The sequence below is a fragment of the Nicotiana attenuata genome, chromosome 12 (genome assembly GCF_001879085.1).
Source record: "Nicotiana attenuata strain UT chromosome 12, NIATTr2, whole genome shotgun sequence".
NCBI lineage: Eukaryota > Viridiplantae > Streptophyta > Magnoliopsida > Solanales > Solanaceae > Nicotiana > Nicotiana attenuata.
Window position 1 is genome coordinate 10150788 of NC_032000.1, and position 9912 is coordinate 10160699.

A 9912-nucleotide genomic window follows, 5' to 3' on the forward strand; every position below is an offset into this window, starting at 1 on the left:
GGAAGGGTTGCTTTGGAAAAGTCAACCGGATGTTGACTTATGCTTTAGAGGGTTCGGATATGATTTTCGATGGTTCGGTTAGCTTCGAGGGATGATTTGTGACTTAGGAGTGTGGTCGGAAGTGTTTTTGGAGGTCCGGAGTAGAATTAGGCTTGAATTGGCGAAGTTAGTATTTTGGCGAATCCCGGTTGATAGGTGATATTTTGATCCGAGGGTCGGAATGGAATTCCGAGAGTTGCTGTAGCTTCGTTATGTGATTTCGGATGTGTGTGCAAAATTTCAGGTCATTCGCAGGTGATTTGGTTGGGTTTTTGATCGAATGCGTATTTCGGAAGTTTTTGAAGAACTTAGGCTTGAATTCGATGAGAAATGATGGTTTTAGTGTTGTTTGAGGTGTTTTTATGATTGGAACAAGTTCGAATGATGTTATAGGGGGTGTTGGTGTTTTTGGTTGAGGTCCCGGGGGCCTCGGGGTGATTTCGGATGGTTAACAGGCAGTTTTGGCTTTGGAAATCTAAGAAATTGCAGCTGCTTTTGGTATTTTTGCTTCTGCGGAATTGGGACCGTAGAAGCGGTACCGCAGAAGCGGCAGGGACCGCAGGTGCGGCATTGGTGACCGCATCTGCAGAGTTGCAGATGCGACAAAATGACCGCAGATGCGGATTTTGGATATTGAATGGGATCCGCAAATGCGGAGCTAGGTTCGCAGAAGCGGAAGCCGCAGATGCGGGAATTCGACCGCAGAAGCGGTTATTTTCGCAGAAGCGTCGTGTTGACTGCAAAAGCGGGAGTCGCAGAAGCGACATTATGACCGCAGATGCGGTAATGTCTGGGCAGAGCCATTTAATTCCATCTTCGCGAATTTTTGAAGGGTTTCATATTTTTAACTCGGACTTGGAGGATTGTGGGTGATTTGAAGAGGGACTTCAAGGGGTGTTGATAAGGTATGGATTCTTGGACTTAAAACACGATTTTATGGTGTAAATACATGGATTAGCGCTGAAAACTCAAGTAATTAATGGGCAAAAATGGTGGTTTAGGGCTTGAAACTTAAGAGAGCAAAAATTGGGATTTGTGGGGTCATTTGGACTCCGATTTTGGTAATCTTTATATGTATAGACTCGTGGCGAGATAAGGAACCCGTTGATGTAAAATTTTCTAATTTTCGAGAAGTGGGCCCGGGGCTCGTGTTTTTCTAATTTCGAGATTTTTGATATTTTTCGATTGTTTTCGATTGGGTATTGTTTCATGGGCATATTGTGACATATTCGTTGTGGTTTTGGTCAGATTCGACGCGCGAGGAGGTCGATTTGAGAGGCAAGGGCATAGGGAGCTAGGATTTTGGTCGGCTTGAGGTGAGTAATAGATGTAGATGATGTCCTGAGGGTTTGAAACCCCGGATTTGCATATCGTAGTGCTATATTGAGGTGACTTGCACGCCAGATTGCGAGCGTGGGGTAGAGCACTGTTGGGGATTGTGACTTGGTCCGTCCCGATAGATGAATTTACTGCGTATTTGACTGAATATCACTTGTTATCATTATAATTTGAGTTGATTACTATATTTGGGCCTCGTGCCAACAGATTGAATCCTTCAGGGATTGCTATTACTGGTTTCTTACTATTTTTACATATAATTGAACTCAGTCCTAGTATTTAATACTATTTTGTAAACTCAGCCACCTTTTCTTAAACTTGAAACTGAATTAATATTTTTAATGAAGTTTGGGCTGAATATTTCTATATTACTGTGCCCGAGGGGCTTATATGATTCTGGACTGAGTATGGGATCGGGCTGCGCGCCGCAGCGGTATTGTATTGATATTGATATGATGCCGAGGGCCTAGTTGATGCCACGAGATGGCTTATTATTGCGCTTGGACCGTAAGGGGCCCCTCCCGGAGTCTGCACACCCCCAGTGAGCGGCATCGACGATAAATAAATGGAGCAGGCTGCACGCCGCAGCGGGTACTAGAGAGTACCGTACTATGTGTTGCATTTCATATCTGACTGTCATTTATTTACTTATCTGTTGCAGTTTTCCATAATTGTTTTCATTGGTTTACTGACTCTATACTACTTGGTTTAAGTTGCTGCATTTATAGATTACTATGTGCCTATTCAGAATTTCTTATTCTCAGCCTTTATTTATGTTTATTACTCACTGGGTCGGAGTACTCACATTACTCCCTGCACCTTGCGTGCAGATCCAGGTGCATCTGAGGCTGAGTGAGGACTTGTCTGCCGAGCAACTCATATCCGGGAGTATCGAGGTAGCTGCATGACGTCCGCAGTCCTGATCTTCCCTTTTATCTTATTGCTTTATTTCCGCATTTCTTTAGAACGATATGTAGTAGGATGATACTCATGTATTAGAGGCTCAGACTCGTGACTGTGTAGTAGTATGGATATTTGGGATTTCCGCATGTTTTAACTCCATTTCAGAATTTCAGTATTATGACTTAGTAATTTATCTGTGTTAATTAATTCATGAACTGGATAAAAATGGTTAAGGTTATTAAATTGGTCGGGCTTGCCTAGCAGTGTGTTGGGCGCTATCACGACCGGGGTTGGGGTCGTGACAATATATATATATATATATATATATATATATATATATATATATATATATATATATATATATATATATATATATATATGTATGTATGTATATTTAGAATTAAATCTTCGCTTCTTCTTTTACATCTCTTCTCTTTTGCATGTCATATACACCGGAGCACCAAAGAGTCTCTAGCGAGACTCAATGCCGCTCTCGTTCCTTTGAATAGTGAAATCTTGGGAGATTTGTGCTTCTGAATAATCGGATAGAAGGCTGTTTATTATGTTACTCTAATTCTTGTTTATTAATTGGCTTATATTTTGTCTTATGTGTTTGTTATGATTACTTGTTTATAACAGTCAAGACTTTAAAACCACTTAAAGTTTTACCACATATAGAATATGAGGTTAGAAGAGAATTTTCAAAATTAGTAATTAGTCTAATTCATTTTCATTATGATTTTCAGAAGCCCGCAACCTTATAAAATCTGATGTTATCTTTGGCTAGCTTTGTCGCAAAGTTTAAATTGTTATTAAAAAAGAATTGTTTTCCTGGTGTTAGTAAAGACTTGAAACTGATTTTGTCTTCCTAAGCTTAAGGCTAGGAACGTCTTTCTATTTGGAGTATAAACCATTTTTTAGGTAAATGACAAAGTTTTCCTTCAAACATTTTTATGAATCTATCAAGGATTAGCTATTATTATACATTTTGCATGAGTCGTTTTCTTCAGGTACCATTTTAATAAAATAAATCTTAAATTTAATTGACCTAAGTTTGGCCGGTTAACCATAATTAACGGATCATATAGGGTGTCTTAATAACCTTCCCTATAAGATTAATTAGAACCCTTACCCATAATCTTAAGGTTAAATAAACTATATAAACAGATTTAATTTTGGCGTTATTTAGATAAAAAATGGTGTCCTAATTCACCTTAAAATAATTAGGTGGGGACTCTCTTAGAATTAATTGAACATCAAATTTGCCAATATGTTATACTCTAGTTTGATCCGTGTTAAAATAGGGTATAACAAATCCTAGTACTATCTGTTACTGCTTTTCGAAGATGAGTGCTCACCCTTATCCCTGTCTTCTATTGAGTCACTTCGACCTTATCGACGACCTGTTATCTCCTCATGATGTCGACCCTTTGAAGTTAGGTCATCGTAACTTTTTGCCGATACGTGGCAGCCTCCGAAAACTTCATTCATGTCAACTTGGTCAACATGTAACATGACGTTTTTTCCCCATATAAATATAATCTTCATTACCGACACAATGGTTCTTGACTAAAAATAAGTTTTAGATAAGCATTTAAATAGTCAAATAACACTATTCTTATTATGTTTAAATAAAAGAAAAAGATCAACAATGAATTGTTTGGAATTTTGAAGGTACAATAAACTAATTTATATTAAATTCGTAACTATAATAGCTCTTCTTTAGATTAAAATGATGCTCGACCAAGAAAAGCGAAAAAAAAGTTAAAACATATAAAACTGAAAATAGAGGAAAAGATATTCTTAAATGGGAGTAAATTTAAGTTCATTGACTTCCGTCGGAACCAATAAAAATGTCACGACCCCAAACCATCCCGGTCGTGATGGCGCCTATCGCAGTACTAGGCAAGCCGAATCAACACAAATAACATAAAGGTCTTTTGTAAATTCATTTCCTAACCAGTTATGAACACAAGTCTTTCATTTAATATAACAAAATACGCGGAAGAAAACAAATATGCAAATACATCCACACTGCCGATCCTGGTGTCACTAGTCATGAGCCACTAAGATACTTTCCAGTACTGTCTACTCAATACAAGAAAAGACTGAAATAAATAACACTAAGGATAGGAAGGAGAAAGGCAAGGCTGCGAACGCCGTGCAGCTACCTTGCTATCTCCGGAAATACTCAGAAGCTGCTGAAATCTCTCACTCTGATGCTCTGGCACCTGGATCTACACACAAGGTGCAGGGAGTAACGTGAGTACGCCAACTCAGTAAGTAACCAAATTAAATAAAGGCTGAGTGCAGTGACGAGCATTTAAATCGTATACATAATCTAACATAGAATCTCAATAGAAATATCAAAGTCAAATCCGTAGTTCAATTCCCAAACATCTCGTGAAAACTCCAGTTTCAATGAAAGTTAATTAAAACATTTGTTCAACATTTTTCATTAGAGGCTCAGCATAAAAAAACGGTGAATAACAGTAAGTTCATAAATAAGCCCCTCGGGCAAAGTATCACTCCTATATATATAGCCTCTCGGGCAAGCCTCTCAGTCACTCGTGACTCAACTCTCATCAATCAACACTCACACTTAGCACTCCCGCTCAATAGATATCTCATAATAATAACCGCTGCGGCGTGCAGCCCGATCCGTAAATATATATAGTCGACTGCGCTCACTGGGGGCGTGCAGACTCCGGAGGGGCTCCTACAGCCCAAGCGCTATATCGCTGCGGCGTGCAGCCCGATCCAACATATCGCTGCGGCGTGCAGCCCAATCAATATACATATAAATATCGTTGCAGCATGAAGTCCGATCCATATATATATATATATATGTATGTATATATATAATCCTCACCATCCGGTCCTCGACCTCTCTCAGTCATCAACCTCACAGCCACTCGGGCATTTCAGTGAAGAATCAGGGAACTCAGCCCAACAACTTTCATATATTTAAAATAGAGTAGTGAAGCTGAATCAAAAGTAAACAGGTAAAAATCATGACTGAGGATATGCTTTAAAATCAAAACAGTGTGAGGAAAGTAGTAAAATACCCCTGAGGGTTCAAACAGTTCGGCACAAGGCCCAAAACATGGCATTCATCCCAAGTTAACAGATTCATTTCTAAAACACATAGATATCATATAGAGTTTATCAAAATAAGCAACTCTACAGCTACTACGGGACGGACCAAGTCACAATCTCTACCGGTGCACGCCCACGCACCCGTCACCTAGCATGTGCGTCACCTCATTTATCAAAACGGTACGAAATTTCGGGGTTTCATACCCTTAGGTCTAGATTTACAATCGTTACATACCTCAAACTGGATGAAAACCTACTCCGGGATGCCCTTGCCACTCGACTCGGCCTTAAATCGCCCCGAATCTATCCAAAATCAGAATCATGACATCAATATATGCTAAAGGAACAACGCTCACACGAAAATAATCAAATTACATCAAAAATCCCGAAATTGGACAAACCCGACCCCTGGGCCCACGTCTTGGAATCTGATAAAAATCACATCACTAGAAACCTTATCCTCCCACGAGTCTACACATACCAAGAACATCAAAATCGAACCTTAAATGGCCCCTCAAATCCCCAATTTAAACTCTCTAATTACAAGCCCTACTTCTCCAATTTTAACCCTTAAATTCCACTAATTTCATGTCTAATCAGTTAGAAATTACCATAGAATCGAGTATTGAGTCCAGAAACCTTACCTCCAAGTGTTACCCCTCGAATCCCTCTTCAATTCCTCTCAAAAAGCTCCAAGTCCGAACACAAATGGTGGAAAAATGACCAAATTTTGCGAAGGCAAGAATTTATATGTTCTGCCCGAGGATTCCGCACCTGCGGCTCATTTTCTCGCTTCTGCGGACCGCATCTGGGGTCATAATAACCGCATCTGCTGGTTTTCATTAATTCATCAGGGCCGCATCTGCGCCCAGGCACCGCACCTGCGTTTCTTCCTCTGACGACCAACTTCCGCATCTGCGGTCTCCTCCACGCACATGCGACCTCGCACTTGCGGTCCCCAAGCCGCAGGTGCGGTTATGACACAAACAGCAGCTGAAGCTGCTCAATTAAAATTCCAAACTTTCCGACAACCTTCCAAATTCATCCCGAGGCCCCCGGGACCTCATCCAAAAGAACAAACAAGTCACATAACACTATTGAAACTTATTCCAACCTTTGGAACACTCAAAACAACATCGAAACATCAAATCACCCTCGGATTCAAGCCTAAGGATTTCAAAACTTCCGAATTCCGTAACCGATCCAAAAACCTATCAAACCTCATCTGAATGATCTTAAATTTTGCACACACGTCACAAATGACACAACAAACCTACTCCAATTTCTGGAATTCCAATCCGACCCCGATATCAAAATTTCCACTACCAACCGGAAAACGCCAAAATTCTAATTTCGCCAATTCAAGCCTAAATCTACCATGGACCTCCAAAATACATTCCCATCACGCTCCTAAGTCCCAGATCACCTAACGAAGCTATCTGAACCATAAGAACCGAATTCCGAGATCATTTACCCACAAGTCAACTTCTGGTTGACTTTTCCAACTAAATGGCCAACTTAAGAGACTAAGTGTCTCATATCCCTCCAAAACTACTCCAAACCCGAACCAACCAACACGATACGATGAAATGTAGTTGAAAAACACATAAAGAAGCAGAAATGGGGAAAACGGGGATGTACCTCATGAAACGACCGGCCGGGTCGTTACATCCTCCCCCTCTTAAACAAATATTCATCCTCGAACGAGTCAAGAAACATACCTGAAGCCTCAAATAGGTGAGGATATCTGCTCCGCATCTCCCGCTCGGTCTGCCAAGTAGCCTCCTCCACGGGCCGACCTCTCCACTGCACTTTCACTGAAGCTATATCGTTTGATCTCAACTTTCGGACCTGACGCTCCAAAATAGCCACTGGCTCCACATCATAAGTTAAATCACCGTCTAACTGAACCATGCTGAAATCCAAGACATGAGTATACTTCCAGAGCATAGAAACATGAAATACCGGATGCACACTCGACAAGCTAGCTGGCAAAGCCAGCTTATAAGCCACCTTCCCAATCCTCCGAAACACCTCAAAATGCCCAATGAATCGAGGACTCAATTTACCCTTCTCCCAAAATCTCATAACACCCTTCATGGGTTAAACCTTCAGTAGAACCTTCTCCAACCATGTAAGACACGTCGGGAACCTTCCTCTCAGCATAACTCTTCTGTCTCGATTGCACTGTACGAAGCCGCTCCTGAATCACTTTCACCTTGTCCAAAGCATCCTACACCAAGTCTGTTCCCAAAAGCCTAGCCTCGCCCGGCTTAAACTATAGGTGTCTAACGGGCCGGGTCAGCCCGTTTCTGGACCGGCCCAGACCGGTTGAAACCGGAATCAGCCCGGATCGGTACAAGGGGGCCGGGTGGGGCTGGGTTAAAGGGGTAGGGGGGTTTGGTCCGTTCATATTTTGACAACGTTCACGTTTTGACAACCGTTTAACTGGACCGGTCAAACCCGGTCAACGCAAATCACTGTTCATCCGGTTAACCGGCCCGCACCGGCCCGGCCCCTACCGGTATAACGGTAACTAATTTTTTTTTACGAGTGGGCCTAACATCTGACCATTGGCAACAGTCCATTTCCCATTATGGCCGTTACCCAACGGCTGAATTTCATATATAGCCCATGTTTGGGTTTTTTTTTTTAAAAATTAACACCCCTTTGAAAAACTATAAATACACCCCCCTCTTCTTCATTTCTTCACTCATCTCTCAATTCTCAATCTCAATTCTCATATTCTCTCATTCTTCAATCTTCACGTAAAGTGCAATCAACTATTTGGCTCTTTTTTTTTTGGAATTTAATTTATCGTAGTATTTATTATTTGAAGTTTGAACAATTGAACTTTAAAATTGGAACAATTGACGTTTCTTCGTGGTAACATTGTAGTTGCGAAATCATCAAGTGCTCAATTTATTGCCGAATTCGGTGCACTCCCTCCAACTCTTTCTCTTATTCACTATTTTATTTGCATATTTAGTTGTTGCTAGTAGTTAAATTTTTACAATATGTTGAATGCTGCAAAAAGAGTTTGTAATAAGGTTACTAATCGGGGAAATAAAAAAAGACGTAGTACTTCTGCTTCAACATCTGGTAGTAATTTAAATACCTCTGCAAATATTCCTGAAACATTACCTGATAATAATATAGATTATGAACAATTCCAAGAAGATTTCGGTATAGAAGATAATGAATTAGAAATGGAAGATGAGATACCACTTACACCTAGTAGTGTTGGAGCTGGTAGCAGGAGTGGTGGTCGTGGTGCTAGTAGTAGACAACCTGTGGCCCCGACTAGTAATCGGAGAAAAAGAAGTAAGGTTTGGAAATTTTTTGACGAAATAGAAGGTACTGATAGAGTTAAATGCAAACTTTGTAATGATACTTTTAAATATAAGACTGGAGGAAAATTAGGGGGGACTCGGACACTTAGTAGACATATGAGAATTGAGCTTCTTATAGAATGGGGCTCTGATGGAGATGGAAATCAAGCAACTCTAAACCCTACTACTGGAGGTCTTATGAAATATGATAAAATGAAAGATCATGAAGAGTTAGCAAAAATGATTGCTTTGGGTTGTCTACCTTTTTCTTTTGCTTCTTCATCATATCTTATTATGTATATTCAAAGGATTTACAATCCTTTATTTAAAGGTATCCCTAGAAATACTTGTAGATTTNATGAACAATTACAAGAAGATTATGGAATAGAAGATGATGAATTAGGAATGGAAGATGAGATACCAGCTACACCTACTAGTGCTGGAGTTGGTAGTGTTGGAGTTGCTACAAGGGGTGGTGGTCGTGGCACTAGTAGTAGAGCACATGTGGCTCCGACTACTAATCGTAGAAAAAGAAGTAAGGTTTGAAATTTTTTTGAAATAATTGAAGGTACTGATAGAGTTAGATGCAAACTTTGTGAAGGTGATTTTAAACATTTGACTGGAGGAAATTTAGGGGGGACTGGGATGCTTAGTAGACATATGAGAATTGCGCATCCCATAGAATGGGGCTCTGATGGTGATGGAAATCAAGCAACTATTAACCCTAGTGCTGGAGGTTTAGTTAAATATGATAAAATGAAGGATCGTGAGGAGTTAGCAAAAATGATTGCTTTGGGTTGTCTACCTTTTTCTTTTGCTTCTTCATCATATCTTATTATGTATATTCAAAGGATTTACAATCCTTTATTTAAAGGTATCCCTAGAAATACTTGTAGATTTGATATCTTTAGACTTCATGGACAATATTAAACATACATACGTTATTTGTTTAGCCACCTTCCTTGTAGAGTTTCTCTAACTTCTAATATTGGCCATGCTGTTAATGGAAATGATTATTTGACAATTACATGCCATTGGATAGATGATAATTATTGTATGCAAAAACGTATTATCGCTTTTAGATATGATGAAGATCAAAGTCATACTGCTGCGTTTATAAGTACTACTATTTGTGAAGTTGTTGAATTTTATAATCTCAAGCAAAAGTATTGTGTATGTCTTTTGATACTTATAACAATAA

The 9912-nt window shown here is 39.9% G+C and overlaps 1 long non-coding RNA gene across 1 annotated transcript in view; it reads left to right on the forward strand.

Moving 5' to 3' along the window:
- The window catches only part of LOC109235277, a 12058-nt gene extending 9811 nt beyond the window's left edge, over window positions 1-2247 (forward strand). The window contains exon 4 of the long non-coding RNA XR_002069352.1: window positions 2208-2247. This is a non-coding gene — a long non-coding RNA (uncharacterized LOC109235277). The remainder of the gene's footprint in view (window positions 1-2207) is intronic.